Source organism: Varanus komodoensis, unplaced genomic scaffold, assembly GCF_004798865.1.
Source record: "Varanus komodoensis strain SLA01 unplaced genomic scaffold, ASM479886v1 scaffold11, whole genome shotgun sequence".
Taxonomy (NCBI): Eukaryota; Metazoa; Chordata; class Lepidosauria; order Squamata; family Varanidae; genus Varanus; species Varanus komodoensis.
In genome coordinates, this window is record NW_025335317.1 from 20,784,653 (window position 1) to 20,804,844 (window position 20,192).

Below are 20,192 nucleotides of genomic sequence, written 5' to 3' on the forward strand. Positions count from 1 at the left end.
CCTCTATAGGTAAACCAATGAGGAAGAGGCACATGACTTTGGCAGGAGTGGTGCACCCTGGGATTGAACTTCAGCTATGGAGGCTGATGGAATACATGTTGCCAGCAGGCAGGTGGGTGGAAACCATGCATGCATGGAAACCACATGATCATCTGACAGCTTCACCTAGGTAAGAAACCATGAACCATGCTTTAGTGTTATGTGTGAACTCAGCACATCTGTGTGTGTGAAAGTAGTCTACATACATAAACACGCATAAACACGGAGAGAAGTACAGTGGAAACTGCTAGAATAATAAATTATATTATTTGCAGAGGGCAATAAAATAGAAAACAGGAAGTTAAAGTGGATTTTGTAGAAGGGAAGCCACAATATTATCACTTTCCAACAATCCTGAGGATTAATACCCAAGGACCTTCCTCAAAGCCTTCCTATGGTTTTTGCTGCTACTTATCATAGAGAGAGAGATTTCCCAAACCTCAGAGTTCAAGTTTTTGCAATTAACATGAACAGCTGGAAGCTAGTGAAGAGATTTCTGTGAACTGTGCTTGATATATACTTAATATTACCTTCGGCTTGTCAGAAACCAATTTATTCCCAAGTTGGCTTCATTTATGTATAACTCATACAGAGATTTCTTTCCTTCCTTTGGTGCTAGAACAGAGGTGGGCAATCTTTTGACAAGAGTACCGCAAGTCAACACTACGATGCCTGCCGCTTTAGAACGAGATATAGTATTATACAGGTCTCTCTCGCCTTAAGGTGATTTCTTTGCCACTTCTCGTCACTGAACCAAGAAGAAAGCATCTATGAAGGAGAGGCAGATAGAATGCAGGCCTGATGGTGTTCCAAATCCAGAATCAGAATCCTGCATCTCTGCAAAAGTGCTTCCAGGGCTTTGCTATTTGCAGCACGTTGCTCTCTTTCGCCTTGCCTCCAGAATTAGGCTTTGCATGAAGGTCACATGAACTGCTGCAACTGAAGAGCTGTGATGTTCATTTTCTGTGTTTTACTTTAGGAATTTGTAAGCTAATCCCTTAAACTGTTTCAGGAAATCTTCAGCAGCCAGTTTCCATACAGCACTTCAAATAGCCATGTAAGATCCAAGTTCAAAAGCCCAGTGTAGTTAACTTGAGCCACACTCCAGACTTACATGAAATGCATTCTGTGATTAATAGTTAACACATACACATGCTAGAAAGCATCCTTCCAGCACATTTTTCACAGATATAGAAGTATTTATTTTGACTGACAAATTTACAAGTGTCTCCAAAAAAGCTTCACCAGGGAGCCATCACTTTGACCGAGTGAAGAAATTCTCCAGAAGTCTGAATGCAAATTTAAAAATTCCTTTCCCAAAAAACGGCATTCCTTCAGCTCTGCTGCCAACTTTTCTTTGCGTTTTCTCAAATGAAAGTTCACCTGTCCAGTTTGCCACAGGAAATTTGTGGCTACACATACTTCCTATGGACTAAATATGTACATGCATGTATGTATTACAGTCTTCTCCAACCTGGTGCCTGCCATATTTGTTGGATTACAACTCTCAGCATTCTTGAGCATTGGCCATGTTGTAGACATCATCATCATCATCATTATTATTATTAGAACATTTCTATGCTGCCCCTTGCCGAAGCCTCGGGGCGGCTTACAACACAATAAAATACAATACAATACAAAAATAACAATATAAAATTAAAATTAATAATCTAAAATAAATAAATATGTATATATATATAAACGATATAAAAGAAGTTATAAAAGAAAAGCTATAAAAGAAAAGAAAAGAAGTCGCCCTGGCCAGATAAATAAGTATATATTGTTAACAATTAAAATGACGTTTAAATAAAAAGGTCTTCACCTGGCACCGAAAAACAAATAACGACGGCGCCAGGCGGACCTCTCTGGGGAGCGCATTCCATAGACTGGGCGCCACAGCAGAGAAAGCCCTCCTCCGAGTACCTACCCTCCTAGTTTCCTTCATGGAGGGTTCCTGGAGAAGGGCCTCTCCTGCAGATCTCAAGGGGCGGGCGGGTGTATATGGATGTAAGCGCTCCTTCAGGTAACCAGGACCCAAGCCGTTTAGGGCTTTATAGGTCATCACCAACATTGATTGGAGTCAAACAGTTGGGAAAGGCTGATTTCTTGAATCACACAGTGCCCACAGCCGTCAATTGCTATGTGAGAGTAGAAAGAGATAGGCTATGGACAGAATTTGCAAAATGCAAGAAAAGGCTGGATGGTGAACTTTCACACCACTGAATGCGCAGTCCACACAGGGTCTATGTGGACTGCTTTGTTAAAACGGGGGTGGCTTGGGGAGAAGATGGGACACTAATATTAAATACTCTGTATTTGCTTGTATATTCCATGATGGAGCTTATTAGATGACTCCCAGTGCAGATGGTTCAAAACTAGAAATAGCAAATACAGTGTTTTCACCCTTTATGTTATATTTCTTATGATCTCACAGAAAGTAAAGTTGGCACATTATTTCACGAGTCCTTAGTCTTCTGGAAGTCTCTACATAAATCTAAAATTGTTCATAGGTATGGGAACAAGAAAATTATTCACAGATTGTTGTAACCTTCCCCTCTGCATGCCCATCCTCTTCCTTCTATATCATTTAGAAAATACGTTTCTATATGGATTAGAAAAATGGCTGCTGACAAGTTTTCGATCTGTTGGAGAGCGCTAGGCATGTCTGAAGTAAAATATTTCAAGGATAGCTAAGGGATTTCTCAAGTAAAGTGACTTGGAGATATATTCCTCATGTGTGAAGGCCACACTGTTGCAGTGTCCCTACTGTATCATGGAACTGTCAGCGAGTAGGACCCTTCAATCCTCTCCTTCGGAGGAGGATCACAATCCTTTGTCCTTAGTAAAGGATACTTCTACCTTCCTAGGCCTCATTTCTCCAGAAGATCATTTTCCCTATGTTCTAAGGTGGTTGTATTGCATTGGACGTCTCTGGCCATGAGGACACTATCATTCCACATCGACTTACACATCATCACAGCTTGAGGCCATTAAAGCAGGCCAGTTCACTTTGAGAGAGAATGCCTCTTCCAAATGTAGAGATGGCAATAGTGGGTCTAGATGAAACCACCTCCTACTTATAGCTTAGTCATAATTTGATCCTCGGACCATCATAACCTTGTCTGGTTTCCAGTCCCATCACTTCTTGGAGTTCTCTATTATTTATTTATTTATTTATTTATTTATTAAAACATTTCTATGCCGCCCCTTGCCGAGGCCTCGGGGCGGCTTACAACATCAAATAAAATACAAAATACAATCTATGATGCTGAACCCTTTCCATCTTGCTTCCCTGTGAAAGCTGCCCTGCCCAGAACTCTGTGGAAGATCTATCAGGGTTATAAGAGAACCTTGAAACTCAAACTTTAACCGTGGCAAGCAACATAAAGACTTCACCAAAACTGAGGCAACACAGAGCATCAACAGGTTCAAAGTGTAAAACCCTACACAAATATAGGAAAAGCACCCTAAAAGTTTCATTAATGGCAGTTAAAACATGCATACACATGCAACAGATGTTGGTACTTGCAGTGGTCTGACATTCCTGCCTTAGATATCTGGCAGTGTTTGGCTCTATTCCATGAAATCTTTTCCTACCCATACATGTGATCTAGCTCTTTACTACACCTAGATTGCAAGCATTGGTGGCCAAATATACTTCTAACGCTTGAATAATTTTAATATCAAAATTATTCTCTTCTTATTTTACATGTAATTACTGCGGCAAGGATTGCATTTGCTCAACACTGGAAAAGTGAAGAACCACCCACTGATGAACTGATCCTAAAAAAGATCTTGGACTGTGCAGAAATGGATAGATTGACTTTGTCATTGAAGGAGAAAGAAGATACTGATTTCTATCAAACTTGGGACAATTTTATCATTGGCTAGAGAAAAGGGACTTCGTATAGATTTAAATATGTTCTAAGTTATCGCAAATGGAAAAAAATGTGGGGGCTGACCTGACAGGTCCGATGTTTCTGATGAATGATGTTGTTTTTAGTTTTTCTTTGTTGTAGGGTTATTTTGAATAAAACTTATAAAAAAAACAACTACTATACTCTTCTTGAGATGTGATTTACATATTGAGGATACTATCCTCTTTTAGCTGTATTGGTAAAATAAGTTCTATTTGAGATATTGGGAATTTACTCTCAGGTAAATATGTGGAAGACCTAAGTGTCAGTTTTAATACTTTAGCAGCTATAAGCACAATCCTTGCTGAGTCCCTTGTGATCTCTGCATTAATGCTAAAATCTAGACCTTGAGTTTTATATACCTCCATCAAAATCCCATTACTTTTGCTACTTTACTGGGCCTTTGGGAACTATTATACGAGTGGACTAGGTTGGAATATTTCATTTAGATCATAGATAATTATGAAGTTTGCTGTACTTGGTATGCCACAGCATTATATTCTGTGAGTGTGTGAAGCATATTAAGAGAAACTGGGCTTCTTCCATTAAAACATTTAAAACTCTCCACTTTATGAACTACTGTACCAATGAGTTTTCCAAATCCTTCATAATTATTATCATGTTGCAATTAAAGTTCTGCTAGTACTTCCATTAAATCCCACCTAACTGAAGGATTTATGGAACTGCTAATTTCCATGAGCTGATAGCTCATGTACAAATGTTAATACCTGAAGGCATATTTTGCAAGGTTTTTTTTAAATGCGGGGCGTGTTTGCTCTCCAAGTGAAATCTTTTCATTGTAGGACGGTATTAAAATTCCCTAATTTCTTCTGTGTCTTCTGTGCTTCCAGGACATACATGCCAAAACTAAGAGTAAGTTACAATGTAATAGATGGTGGGTCTTCTCCGTAGCAGTCAGTGCCTCTGCAAACCTGCCGTGCTGTTCAGGAGACGGAAAATGTGGCATGTTTCGAATGCAATGAAAACTCATTTGCTCACCCAGGTTCTCCCTGGCCTGCAACTGATTCTAATTAACCATGCCACTTCATTCTACTGCTCCTTGTATTGCTCTGTACTGTGCTTGTAATTGGAATTGTTTTTAATAATGTACTTTAAATGTGATTTTAATAGTTATATGTGAACCACTTTAGGATTTTATTATACTGTGGTGTACACATATCAGAAATAGATAAATAACATGCATAGATCTCATTCTTCTTTTTCCCTTTTATGATTTCTAGCATTGCTAGATTTTTCCAGCAAAATATATAGAGCTTTATGAATGTTTGTATAACTGAATGGTTTCCCAAGACTATGGATGACAAATTAATATTTCAGAGATGCTACCTGTTGCCAGTAAGATTGTGTGTGTGTGGAGTGTTACTTTTCATTTGTTTTATGTATATAGAAATGCAACCTAGCTCTTGCATGTTACTGTTTGCTTGGCTAGATTTTTCTGTTCCTGAGAAGAAGGAACGACAGAGATGGGCTCTGTAGTTTCAAAGTTAAGTAATGAAGATTCTCAGGCAGAGCATGAGGACTAGACACCTTGGAAAAGGAAGGAGACATTCCACAGCTGTGAGTGGGGGGAACTGATGGAGTTTCTCAACCCAGTGAAGAGATGACAGGTGAAGTGAGTGGACCAAATATTTGGTGTTCCTGCCATCTGCCCTGCAAGCAACAGAAGCTGCTCTGAGGGTACAGTCAGAATCTTTTCTGAAGGACAGAAAAGGAGGGGAACATTTTAATCTGGATTCAGCTCCTCGCATGGGCAGATGCTTCTCCCACATCTCAGGGGGAACACTACTTTGATTTCTAATGTGCTGTAACTTGTTAAGTTTCAGTAAAAGTCCAGGTTTCTAAAGTTTCATCTTCTGGAGAGGAAAAGAGGGAAAGCCTAGCTCACAGTTATATGCAGAGTTGCCACGGTAATAAAGAAAACATGGTAGAGTCATATGCTATGATCACATATTTTCATCCCACTAAACAGTGGGTTGGACCCAAGTTATGTGTTTATAGCTGAGCTAGTAGAAAGGAACTTCTTCACCCACAACTCCTCACAGCAGCCACCCTTGAAATGGCAACAGGAGGTCGGGCAACTGCTAAATATAGTTGCACTGACAGTCATTTCCTGGTCCTGATTCGAAGCCCTTTGAAGCTCTAATTGGCTTAGGACCACTCTAAATGAAGAAACATCTTCTCCCAAAGATGCAAGTACCTCACTCCACCCCAATTGCAAAAATTTGTCTTTTTTCACAAGTGAAATGACATTGGTAGCTACTACAGGGTCCCTGAAGAGTCAACAATAGCTTTCAAGATAACTAATTTTGACCTCTTTGGCGCCCTGTACCAGCTTGGATGCCATTTTGTTTTTGTTTTTCAGTCAGGTTTTGGCACCTTGGAGAGTGGTTGCCAGCACATCGGAAGGGGACTCGAGAGGGTGAAAATGGCCCCTTGACCTCCCCAAGTTGCCCACTCTTGCTCTAGCGGAAGCATTGGGCACAGCACTTCCACAGGTCCCAGTTCCAAGCTTGCCTTTGTTCTCAGCTCATAGCATAATGGATATATTCTGAGCAAGAAAGCAAACTCATGTTTACTCATTTTTTTAAAAAAGCTTCTACCTAGACAAGCACTTTAGTTTCCTAGCATCAGTTTATCAGTGAAGATTTGAATATTTACAAGTTTCTTTCTTACCATGTATTTTTTTAAAAGTCCTGAGAAAATTATCTGATAAGAATGTTCTTCAGAGCATTGGTACCATGCTGGGATAGGCTTTAATCAACCCTAATTTGTCATACTTTCTTCTGCTTCTGTACCTAAGAAAGGCTATATTCATGCTCTGAACATGATTTCCTATTCTTGCTCTCTCCTGCCAACTTTTTTGAAAGAAGTAATGGATGACCACTTTAAAACAAAAACAAAAACAAAAAAAAACCCTTTAGTTTAACCTTCATTCTTCATTCTGTATGATTGGGAGGATTGCTTTAGCAGAAACTTCTCTCTCTCTCTCTCCACGGATTTTCATGTTTCAACTGCAAGTACTATTGGAAGCGCTGTGCCTAAATTTTTAGGTTTTTGATGACGTAGCTTGCTGTATTTGATTATTCTTCATAACAAAGAACAGAAAGCAAATTAATGACAGGGACAAAATCTTCCACTGCAACCCTGTTCAGACTTCTTGCAATGTAACAGCAGCTTAAGCCCTTGCCTTCTTGGCTACAAGGCTCCACTCCACAACCATTTCTGTAAATGGCCCAGTCAGTCCATTTCTGCAAAACACCAGGGTCTTGCACATGGTGGCCGTGCTGTTCACAGTAGCTGTTGCTAAGGCAAGAACCGCAGCCCGTATGGCTGTGTAGGGACAGGTCCACACATCTATTATCATAATACTTATGACTGATGCTACACATTTATTTCCCGGTTTAGTGTTTCATAGAGTTAGGTTATATAATGGGAAAAGACTATCGAATACACTTCCTTTCTTTTCTTCTTCCTCATCTTCCGAGGATGGAAAAATGCTGCACATAACAATTTCATGTAAGCCTCTTTCTTCCTGACGTGATTCTATTTTCCTCTGTTACCCACTGGACAAAGAAAAAGGACCAGCGGAGACCTTAGCAGTTCTATTTTTCATCAATGAAATGTTCTCCCATGGCTTTTAGCATAACCCCATTTATTTTTGTTGCATGCTAATCAGTCTAGGGAATCAGGTGTTTCCTTAGTATTAGGGATGGACGACCTGAGCATCCTAGCTTAAAGCTCCTTAAATGAGTTTCACAGTAATTCATCTGTTTGCAGCATTTGTCTATTCCCTTTAAGCACGCTCTGATTTTTTAAATCCACTGCTACTTCTGGTGGCAAACGTTTCTGTGTGTAACCATACCAGAATGAGATAGTGCTTCCCCATATTCTTCCCACTCCATATTAATACCTATTGCTCAAAACACGTTTTCTGGCATTGTGACTCACAGTGGTAAGGTCTTGATGAAATAACAGGACAAAAGCCTGCCAATGCAAGTATGTCATTTATATGATGCTTAAATGTAATTTACCAGCTTACTTCCAAATGAGCCCCTCTGAACATAGTAATAAACATGCATAGAATCACACTGTATGGCACACTCTTGCATGGCAGCCAATCCTGTTGAACTTAGCAGGATACAAACATGGACTGTGCGTGGCTGTTATCTTGTAAATGTCTAATTAAAAGTGTATGCCATCACAATCTGTAGTCTCATTGCTCCTTATGTAGTTTTATGCTCTTATGTAGTTTGGGAGGTGTAGCACCACCAGAGGACAGGCGTGTCTGTAAATTTTCTTTGTTGTGGAGTACTACTAACTGAAACTTAAAAGTGCCAAGCTTGATGTGATCGTGTTTCTTTGTTGTGGAGAATAACATAGAGATGTCCAGCAACTCTGTGAATGGGGATATCCTGTATCAATTTCAATTTGTAAGTTCTGATGATACTGACAGATGGCTTGGACTGGTGAGAAAAAAACCACCTGGCCTATCCATCCATGTCCGTCTTGGTTGGTAGCTCTGGCAGTGGAAGCACTGAGGGAACTATTATGCCTTATTCTCCATGTCTCTTTCAGAGACGGTGGGCTTCCTGCCTGCCTGAAGGAGTCTATTGCATGCCCCCTTCTTCCAGAAACCTAAATTGAACACCTTAGACCTTAATAACTTTAGACCAGTTTCAAACATACAATGTCTTTGTAAGGTGATTGAGAAGGTGCTGTCTCTTCAGCTCTAGGTGGTCCTGAATAATACTGGTTTTCTGGACCCATTTCAAACTGGCTTCAGAGAGGGACATTCATTTGAATCTGCTTTGCTCACTCTAGAGCAGTCATGGCGAACCTTTTAGAGACTGGGTGCCCAAACTGCAACCCCAAACCCACTTACTTATCGCAAAGTGCCAACACTGCAATAAAACCTGAATACTGAGGGTTTAAGTTTAGAAAAAACGATTCATATATTAACATATTTTGTCTTAAAAGAAGAATACAATAACAGAGTTTTCAATGATACAAACAGCTTTTTATTGAAAGGTGAGTTTGCATTTGGCATGCTTTAATGTGACCTTTGCTGTTGTATGCATGCTGATAATTTGTCAAACCTTGGCTCAAATATGCCAGGGGGACAGCACATTAAAAGAATCTTATTCTCTTAATTAGAACGTCTCTGCTAAATCTTAGATATTAAATTTCAATTTTTCATAAGAAAACTCAAAGCTAAAATCTTGTGTTAATAAAAATGAATGTACTAAAACTCAAAGCCAGTCCAAGCATGTCTGTCTGTCTGTCTGTCTGTCTGTCCGTCCGTCCGTCTATCCTTGGCAGCACACTGACCAGCCATGCAAAAGCTCAGATGAGTCGCGGTTAATGAGATGCAGCTCATGACATCATTGCCTGGCACCGCTACTCCTTTTCGAGCATGCGCATGGCCCCTGTGCACTGTTATCTGATGCTCAGCTGTTGGGGCGCTGCTGGGGCAACTTGGCTCGTGTGCTGACAGAGAAGGCTCTGTGTTCCCGCTGCTGCAGCACACGTGCCATAGTTTCGCCGCCACTGCTCTAGAGGATGGTCTACAAATCAGAATTGACAGGGGGAGTATGTCCCTGCTGGGTGGTTGGATCTCTCAGCAGGGTTCTTCTGAGGCAGTTGGGAACTGGAGACCCAGCTTTGCAGAAGTTCCATTTCCATGTCTCAGGTCAGTTCCAGATGGTGATACTTGGGGACTGTTGCTTCCCTAAGAAGGAGCTGACTTGTGGAGCCCCTCAGGGCTGCATTCTGTCTCCAATGCTATTTAACATCTACACAAAGCTGCTGGGAGAGAACATCCAGTGAAATTGTGCTGAATGTCAACAGTATGCTGATGATACCCAGATCTACTTCTTCTTACCATGATCTGCTGCTTCTTCTAGGGACATCACTCCCTCTGTTAATGACTGCCTGAAGCTGGTAATGAATCTGGATGAGAAAAAAACAAATTGAAGTTGAATGCAGATGAAATGGAGGTGCTTGCTGTTAAGGGTCCAAATCCAGGCTTAGAGGTGTGCCAGCTGGTTCAGGATGGGCTCACACTCCTCTGTATTTGCAGTTTAGGGGTGCTGCTTAACCCAGCCTTTTAGATGTCAGTTCAGACAGAAGTTGTGCTCAAGAGTGTCTGCTATCAGTTTCGTCTCATTTGCCAAAGGCATCCCTTTTTAAAGGAGAATGACCTGAAAACATCAGTGAATGTGTTGGTAACTTCTAAGCTCAATTTTTTCAAAGCACTCTATATAGGGCTATCCTTGTACCCTGCTCTGGAAACTGCAAGTAGTGCAAAACACAGCAGCCAGACTAGTCTCTGGAACATTGTGGAGAGAATGCCTATCACCTATTTTAAAGTCTTTGCACTAGTTGCCAGTACGTTTCCAGATACCGTACAAGGAGTTGGTAACTACCTTTACAGCCCTTAGTCGATTTTAATCACTGTTGGTTTTAATTTCTTGTAAAACCCCCCAGAGTCTATTTGAATGGGGTGGTATATAACTAGCAAAATAAAGAAACAAAGAAATAATTATATTTTACAGATTGTTTCTCTACTTCATTTTCTTTTTATGGCTTTTCCTATTCATTAGTTATCCTTCTCAACTGAGAATGAGTGGGGAGAGAAAGAAAGAGCGGCTGGTCTTTTAGTTGGCAAAGGGAGGAAGCTGAAAAAACTTCATGCTGGAGGAGAGCTTTGTGAATACCCGGGACTGAAAGAAAGACTAATAAGTGGGTCCTAGATCAAATCTTTTTGCCTTTTGGTACTGTCCTTGGGGTTTTCATGGCAAGGATACTGGAATACTGAAGATGAAACTCTAATACCTTGGTCACCTAATGAGAAGGAAGGACTCCCTGGAGAAGAGCCTAATGCTGGGAACAATAGATGGCAAAAGACAAAGGGGATGGCAGAGAATGAGGTGGCTGGATGGAGTCACTGAAGCAGTCGGTGTGAGCTTGGGTGGACTCCGGGGGATGGTGGAGGACAGGAAGGCCTGGAGGAATGTTGTCCATGGGGTTGCAACGGGTTGGACGCAACTTCGCAACTAGCAACAACATCAAATCAAAACTCCCTGGAGAAGACACTCATGTTAGGCAAAGCCAAATACAGAAGATGAAAAAGAGAAAGACCAAGTATGAGATGGATTGAATCCATAAAGGAAGCCCCAGCCTTGAACTTAGAAGAGCTGAGCAGGGCTGTCCTGGGCAGGCCATTTTGGAGGGCTGTCATTCATAGGGCTGCTATAAGCTGGAGATGACTTGGGGGCTCATAACAGCAAGTGTTAGGAAAGTCAAAGCACCTGGAGACTAGGGTTGGAAATACAGACAAGGCTGCACTGAGGAGTTACCATGCTCCTGATGCTAGGTGGCTTTATAGTGCAATTCTCTATTTCAGAAGTAAAAGCTGCATAATCTCCTTTGAGGTTCTGTCTGCGTGCCAAAATCACAATGTTGTATGTGACAAAGGGGCTCTCTATGGGCCAAAACCTAGGAACTGGAAGTGCAGGTAACCATTGTCTAGGTACCACTATTTTCTGTGGTGTGGTGGTTAGAGAGTTGGAAAGGGGACCCAGGGAATCTGGGCTGTAGTCCCCGCCTGTCCATGAAGCTCAGTGGATGAATTTGGGTCAGTCACCGACTGCCAGTCGTCTTACCTCACAGGGTGGTTGCAAGACTAGAATGGAGCTCTCCAAGCGGCCTTGGGTTCCTTGCAAAAGTAAAAATGCAAGTTAAGAATGCACTGTGATGAGGCTGATGAAAGTACAGATAAAGCTTTGGAGAGAAATGGAAAAACCAAGAATGCTCGGCTCTGCTAAGATCCTTCCAACTCCAGATCAAAGTTCATCTCATTTTGTTCCTATTCTTGTTTGTGACTTGTTTCCCTTTCTGTTCAAAGAGGAAGATCATGCATTTCAAATGGGAGAGGTGTACATTTTTCATGTGCAGTTTTCAAAAGTGTGCATTTCTCCTTATGCAGAATAGCACCATAATATGTATTTTGGGGGAAATGCACATTTTTGAGCACAATTATAGGTTTGGAAGGTGTGGATTTATTTCAGGAAAAAAGGCAGTCCTGTGTTTGGGACTAAGGGCAGGACAAATTTGAATAGTTTTAATAATAGAAGTGAAATACTGTTCTTGTGCATGGCTAGTTTTGAAGTCATTATCTGAGGGCTCTCCCACACTCTTGGAGAGCTCCCATGCACTTTATTTGTCCCATTCCTTCTCATGCACTCAAGTACCTTTGATTCGAAGAAGAAAACAAGTTCTTGGTTCTCACCAGAATCCCCCACATGTGCTTTGCCTCTGCTCAATCACAGCACTGGATCCCATGAATTCCTTAGTTAAGATCGCTCAAGCAATTCAGTGGAACCTCTTTGTATGTTCAGTGCAACAAATCTTATAAATGAAAAGGAAGGTTCTTGTTAAGTTGGGGAGGGAGTCTAACAAATCTTCAGCTGAATAAAAATGTCAATGAATTTAATGAGTTCCTAGGGTAAACTGGCTTCACAGGAGAAAACAGGGAAGAAAGAAACTGTTAGTCAGCATCTGGAATTTTGCACTGAACAAACTGCAACTGACAAGAGATGTTTAGCATGAGACAGTGACGAAGAGAAAGAATAACTTGGTTTGCTTTGTTTGCATTTTGTTTATCACATGGCAAATTAATTAAATGCTGGGAGGCATGGGAGAACAAAAAGGACCCTATATAGGAGGCTTTCTGGAGCAATCTAAAACAGCTTTTCATTAAGATATACCACATTATATAATTTTATTACAGACCTGGGAACTTCAAAAGGTGTAGTTAATGTTGAACTGCACTGTGATAGAGTAGGTTGGACTCAGGGAATATGCATGATAATAGCCTTGGTAGTGAAGGCCAAAGCTCATCATACTTAATGACTGGCAATTTTCAGTACATGGTACAACATTTTCTTTTCATTGTAATGCTAAGGCAAGTGTCAGTAGGAGCCACTGTTACAAACAGCTTTACACAGTAGGAGGGACCATTTGCTTTCTTCCTTAGCCTTGGATTGGAATTGATCTCCAAGTCAGAGTTTCGCTTTGAGTACTGGTTAGGTTGGGGGAGATTCCTGATTCCTAACCTGAGGTTGCATGCAAGGGAGCTATCTCTGCTCTGATCTCTGGGTGAGTATAAATGGGGCGCATCGAGAGAAATATCTGTACAGATAGATGGCGTTTTCATTACAGCTGCTTTCTGTAATGCACCGGGCAATTACTTCTGTTTGGTGGAAAGAAGGGGCTTTTCGTTTTGGTGCATGTGAATATTGTGAATAGCAGTGAATATTACACTGCTATTGAGCAGTGTAGAAATGAATAAATAAATACATGAACAAAAACGTCTCTCTATTATTCTGCACTAGTCAGCTAATCCTGCACTAACTTCTGAAGTAGTAAACTAGCTATAATAGTTCTAGATCCATTTGCAGCCCTTTCCAATGCATATTTTTCAAGGAAGTAACTCCCATCCCATTCGAGTGAGCTTATTGCCTAAAAAGCATAAAGAGTTGCAGATCTGTAGCATAACCATAGGTATATTTATTCAGAACTGAGCAGACCTCTACTGAGCAGACCTCTGCCCAGTGGGACCTACTGCCAGGAAACCCTGCATGGGATTGTAGCCTTAATATCACAGTGGAACTGCTGGCCCGCATTGTGGGCATTCGCATTGGTGTGATGCATTTGTGCTCCACCAGCCTAATTCAGACTTTTAACTGCAGAATAGGGTGGAAATTCAACAGCAGCCTTTACCAATCTGGCAGCCTCCAGACATTTTAGACTACAACTCCCAGCATTCCTCACTGGGGCTGATGAGAATTGAAGTCCAAAAGATGTAGAAGGTAGATCTGTGGCTAGGAGCACCTTTTATCAGCTGGGCTAATATAGCAACTGTGTCCCTACCTGAATAGAACCTAGCAATAGTAATCCATGCACTGGTAACCTTACTTCTGGAATACTGTAATGAGCTTTATGTGGAGCTGCCCTTGAAAATGGTCCAGAAACTTCAGTTGGTACAGAACAGGGCAGCCTATCTGCTAACTGGACCAGGCTGGTACAAACATAAGCTCTGCCTTTATCAATTGTGTTGGTCTTACCAACTGAAGTCTGGGCCTCCTTCAAGGTACTTACATTGATGCATAAGGTCCTAAATGGCTTAGGGCCTGGAATGCTTCTTTCTATATACTTCTTCCTGGACCCCAGGAGAGTCTATGAGAGTCCTTCAGTGTGGACCACCATTAAAGAAGTAAGGATGGTGACGATGAGGGGACCTTCTCAGGTGGCACCCCATCTATGGAACCAGCTCCTCAGGGAGATGTGCCTGCCACTGACACTGTATACTTTTCAGTGCCAGGTCAAAACCCTTTTATTCTCCTTTTATTTTGATTGGTGTATAGTTGGTTATGATTTCATATTGGTTTTAATTCATATGATGATTGATTGGATGCTGTAGATTAGTGTCTATTATGTTAGTCTTATAGCTAATTGTTGCTTTTATTGTTGAAGTGTTATGATTATTATGGATATATTATTGCTATTATGTTTTATGCTGTAAACCATTCTGAGAGCATTTGCTATAGAATGGTCTATAAAATCTTTTAACAAACAAACAAACAAGGTGCAAGTAGAGTCTACGAATGTGTGCGCTAACATTTAAAAAAAAGTTTTTCCCAATATTTCAGCCCCAAGTCAAAATGGGGATGCCATAAAAGTAATGTTTTTACCTTGGTCTGCCTTCACTAAACAAGAACAAGGGGAATTGTCATAGAATAGCAGCTAAAATCAAAAGCTATAAGCTAGCAAGCAAGTTCAAATTTCAGCACCCAAGCACTTGGTGGTCTCTTTACCTGGTGGAATTTCAGGCCTCTCTGCTCCATGGTTACTATTGCTATTGTTACATGTGATCAAGTCACCTCTGACTGATGGCGGCTGCATGAAAGTGTTCTTGTAAACATCTTGTCCCCAGCAGCCCTATTCAGCTCTTGCAAACTCCTGGCTTCCTTTATGGAATGGATCCAGCTCGTATTTGTCTTTCTCTCCTTCTCCTGCCTTTGACTTTCCTTAGCAAGACTGTCTTCTCTGGTAAGCCTTGCCTCCTCATGATGTGCCCAAAGTACAGCAGCCTCAGCTTCCTCATTTTTGCTTCCGGAGGAACGTTCTGGCTTTCACGCCCACATAAAGTGTTGGCTGCCTGTAGTGTGGGCATAAACACAGTGGGCTCCCTTACGGGATCAATGGTGTCACTGAAGCCATGTAGTTCAAGTGCTTTGGGCAGTTGGGAAAATGCATTGGAGAGGCTAAACAGTACACATTTCTAACTTCATAAAATTTGCATCATTCTCATTTGTATTTCACCAGAAAATTATATTTCTGTTAGCTTGGAATGTAACATTATTTGCCTTTCCTGGTTTTGAACAACTCAAGCATAGAACCACACAGCTCTTCCTGAATATGCCTATGGGGATCAAATGTTATTCCAAGAGTCACAGAGAGAGGGGGGAAAAGTAACTTTCTCTCTTTGGACTTGTGTACTCTTATGTTATCACGTTAAAACTACGGCCCAAAGCTAGATGCTCATAGTTATCTGCTGCTTGATAATATCATGTGGTGGAGTGGAGCTAGGGTTTGCAAGCATGTTTACAACCCACTTACCTGAGACAGAAGAGTAATGAAAACAGCTCCTATATTCACACATTCTTGCAGTATGACTTTGCGCATGCACCATGGAAGCCTCTACACATGTGCATTGAACTCATTCTGCTTAGGCACGCCCATGGCTGTAATCTTACTCACACTTGGGAATAAAATACTATTGAACATGGGTGGATTAATTTCAGAATGAACATAGCAAAGGTCATGCAGCATATCTGGGCCAGACTGCATCCAGGAAAAATGACAATTCTGTGCTCCAGAGAGTGCTGGTTATCTATAACAGGAGCTGTCATTCCACAAGTTGGTGAGCATCAAGATGGAGAAGGGTAGCCCAATATGTAATTGCAATCCAATCAACCTGAATTGAGAACCATTTGCTATATCTTTTGTAAATGGCAGCAAACTCCAGCACAGGCAACCCATACAGATAATATATCTTCCTGTTTCCTTTTTACGGTTTATTCTTCAGATACTGCTGAGTGACATATTTTGACCTGTGTGAAGCAAAATATGCAGATTCAGCAGTGATGAGTCCCCAAATGCATTTCTTAAGATGAACTCCTAGATTTAATATCCACAGTTTAGTCAGGTAGTTTAGCTGCTCTCATTTTAATTAATATGCCTTATTTTTAATGATGTAATCAAGAAATTGCAAACAAACTAAGCAAAATGCAAATTGCTCCTAATTTGGGATTTATTTATGAGCTACAAATGCTAGCTACAGTGGGAATAGAGAGATTTGCTTTGGTTGATCTCTTAAATGTTGCAGCACTCTGGTCCTTTTGCAGCAATGCAGCGGGCGCTGGAAAGGGGCTTGGATATGGGACAGGGCCCCCTCTAAACATTTAGCAGGGAGATTCTGATGGTGCGCCAAAACCTGAGCATTCATACATTATGAAGAAACTGTTCTGTTACCAATAAGGAAGGCAGAGATCTAGGTTACCACATGGTATCACTCTTTCCTTGCTCTTATACTAGGTACAGATCATCTATCATCCCATCTCCATCACCACCACTGCCATCATCAGGTTTTGGGGCAAGGGTGATCAGCACCATCCTGTGCTCTGCCCAGATCAAGAGTGAGCAGTGACGGTCTTCTGTATGAAGTGTTCATGAGAATGGGGCCATGTATGATTAGCATGACAGTTCATGGTGCTTTGGGATGGGACCTTTTCCACTGGAGAAATGGCAGTTACCATATGCTGGCCAAAGCTGAATACAAACGGAAGGCTGCACAAAATAGCTAGTTGCTAAAAGGGAAGCCATGAGATGGTGCCTGGCTTCAAGGAAAGGCAAACGAGGGTCTGGTATTACTGGGGAAGCATCTCTGATGGCTCGTTGACACATTATTGTATACTGGGGCTCAGTATCTAAATGTCATCACCTTTCTCCTCTCCTTCTTTCCTTGCAGATCAGGTTAAAGGCTTTCTAATTAAAGGTTCCAATAAGTTAAAGCTGGCCAGCCAGGCTGGCTTGTAGTAAGTACAAAAGAAAAGGATTGCAGAAGTCACTAACAAAGGCGCAAGCCATTAAGAAAATGCAGATTAATGATAGGAAGTGGATTCCTAACTGAATAGCTCTACTCTCTTCCAAGTTGAAATGAGCAAACCACGCGTGCATACCAGCCTCCTCTTTAAGGGCAAATCTTTTGGGGCATCTGATGCTTCTGAGGTGGGCTGCCCTCTTTTACTTTACTTTGCTGTACTTTGGCTTTGATGGTGCTTGGTTCACCCTCACTCCACATTAGCATTTTCCCACAGTATTTGGAAGAGATTGATTCTTGGCAACAACCTAGTTTATCTCTGGGGCCACTGGCCTTGGCATTTCAGTTGTGGATTCTGAGCCCTCCTCTTTGTCTGGCTTAGCATCTCCATCCACAGCCTTTGAAGGGAAAGACCCTTCAAAGCAGGTCCGATCCCTACACCCAGGTTGCCAAAATGGTATTCCCAGAGAAATTAGATTAAAGATGAATTAAGTTTAGTGGCATGCTGACATGACTATGATAAAGATTTTCTTATTTTGCTTTGTTCTTTGCTTACAGATCTTTGCTGCATTTGCAGTCCCATCCTCTCTAAGGTGGCATGGACTAGAAACTTGAATCAAAATTAGGTTTAAATAAACACTTGAGCATTACATAATGGTGAAAGACATGAAGACCAGGGATTCTACGCTGCTTAGATCCACGATCAAATTCATCTTATAAATGCTTTGAAAAGTGATGGCTATTTGAGGGGGAAATTAGACAATATAAGATAGGAAAACAAGTAAAAGTACTTTTCTATAAAACATTTCCCCACAGGCAATGTAGGGCTGTCTAGTGATGTTAACTACGAGTATATAATAGTCTCCAGTATATTTAAAGGTCCAGTTTTCCCATAAATGTTCTTTCAAAGCTCTTCAGAACCACTAATTATTTCTGGTAACATTCCAAGGTTAACTATTTTATATAAAGTCAGTGGGAAGAGGAAGCTTTGACTAGCTCTTCAGAGGTCTTGTAGAAATGAGATCGATGAGGAGTTCATTGAAATATAGGCTATGAAATAAGGGAACATCTAAAATATAAGGTTTAATATCATATAAAGTATAATATAGGATTTTACTGTAGGAAAGATCTATATAACCTGTGACCTTCAAAACCAAATGTAGCCAATGAACCAACCAACCAACCAGTCACATGCTCACATAGGGTGGCATATAGGGTGATACTAGGGGGATACACTCTTGTAGTTGGCTCCTCCCTTCCTCGGTGTCTCACCCCAACTAGCTTAACTAGCACCATTAATGTCTAAAAAGTAGCAATCCTGGCTGGTTCTGGGTCACTGGGAAGGGAGAAAATTGCTACCTGCTCCTGTCCAGACACAACCATTACTCTCCTCAGAGATGCAGAATTGATATCACCTTAATCTGCCACTGCAGTAAGTGCAATGTGTAGATCAGCTCCTAAACCTGACGCATTGCAATTCAGCAGTCCTTTTGAACATCTCGGATTGCAGAGATGTCCTTTTGTACATTTTAATGCTCAGCTGGTAAAGGGTCAGGAGTCAAATTAATATTTATTATAGTAACTGGAGATGGGTGAAATTTATGACACTGTGCATGCGTGTACGTGTCAGTGCTTACGAGCATTTAAGTGTTGGTTGCTTAATATTGAAAAATCCCATGACGCTTTGTTTTAGGGGTGTACCAACTGGCAGAAAGCACTAACTTTCTATGAACTCCTGCTGTAGACCTATGGCAGCCTTCCTGTTTCGCTGTTTGCAAAAATGATCCTGCTATTTACTAATTCTCCTATAAATACATCTTTGCACTGAAAGCTTCCTTTATAGTTCATGTGCCCAATTTCTTTGCTAATTTATAGCTTCAGCAATTAAAATTAAGATTAAATAGAAATCTCTTTAATTTTAAACAGTTTAATTTCTTTTAACCTCAAGGAGCAGGACTGGAATAGGCACTTGTTTATATATGGGAGATGGCATTTCATTTTCTGCATTTGCATGTTCAAATAAACCTCTATTTGCATGTGGGAAATAATTAGGTTGTCCTTAATTAGCACGTATTAATCACCATATGCTCTTAATACTCTTTTAAGCATGCTTTAAATGATTCGCATTAATTGCATTAAGTCGCTGCTCTTCTAAATGAATGCTGGATTTCAGCCCCAAACAATGCCTTTCCCTGTGGTTTTAAAAGCTGGAGGGAATATGCCACCCATTCTTCAGTCAGCGCAGCCAATTTCACAGCTGGTGGGAGATGTTCCGATTAACAGAGGCACTCATTTGAGAGTTTAAAGAAGTACATATTTTGATGCTTCACAAAGGAAACTATTACAGGATTAATAGCACTAATGAGAAATATGGAGCCCCTTAGGCATTTTCCAAGATTTGTTCTTGTATCCAGCAATGCACACTCTGTTTAAGATCCCATTCCATGTACATGGGGGAGGAATGGTGGATAACTCGATTGTGGTTACCTTTCTGATATGCTGCTCTGATTGTATATCCTTTTACACTTGCACGATGCATAGGCAACTTCACTGCTGCTTTATTAGCATTGGGTCTGGGAGTACTCGGTTTCCACTCAATATCACAATTAATCTGAGAGGCTGAAAGTCTGCAGCTGACAAGGGTTTGAAGCCTCATGTTCACTTTTTAATTAGAGTTACGTCTAATGGGACAGTACGAGTCTGCTGCTATGGATGAACATGTTGTGATTTAGACTGAGCTGAAATCTTACCTGGCCCTCACAACTGCGGTTGAATAAGATCATAAAAAGAGCCATGCTTGATTGGACTATTTTGCTTTACACTATGACCGCTAGAAGCCTTTCTTGGTGAGTCACGGCTAGCTTAGACCACATCATTAGGCTTTACATAAGAATGAATTCTGTGTGTGTGAGAGGTAAGGGCAACGTAAGCCAAGATCTGATGTAAAATATCTAATTTGGCTGCTAAAGCAGACACAAAGAGTGATCATCAATGGCACCTTCTCAAACTGGAGGGAGATAACTAGTGGAGTGCCACAAGATTCAGTCCTA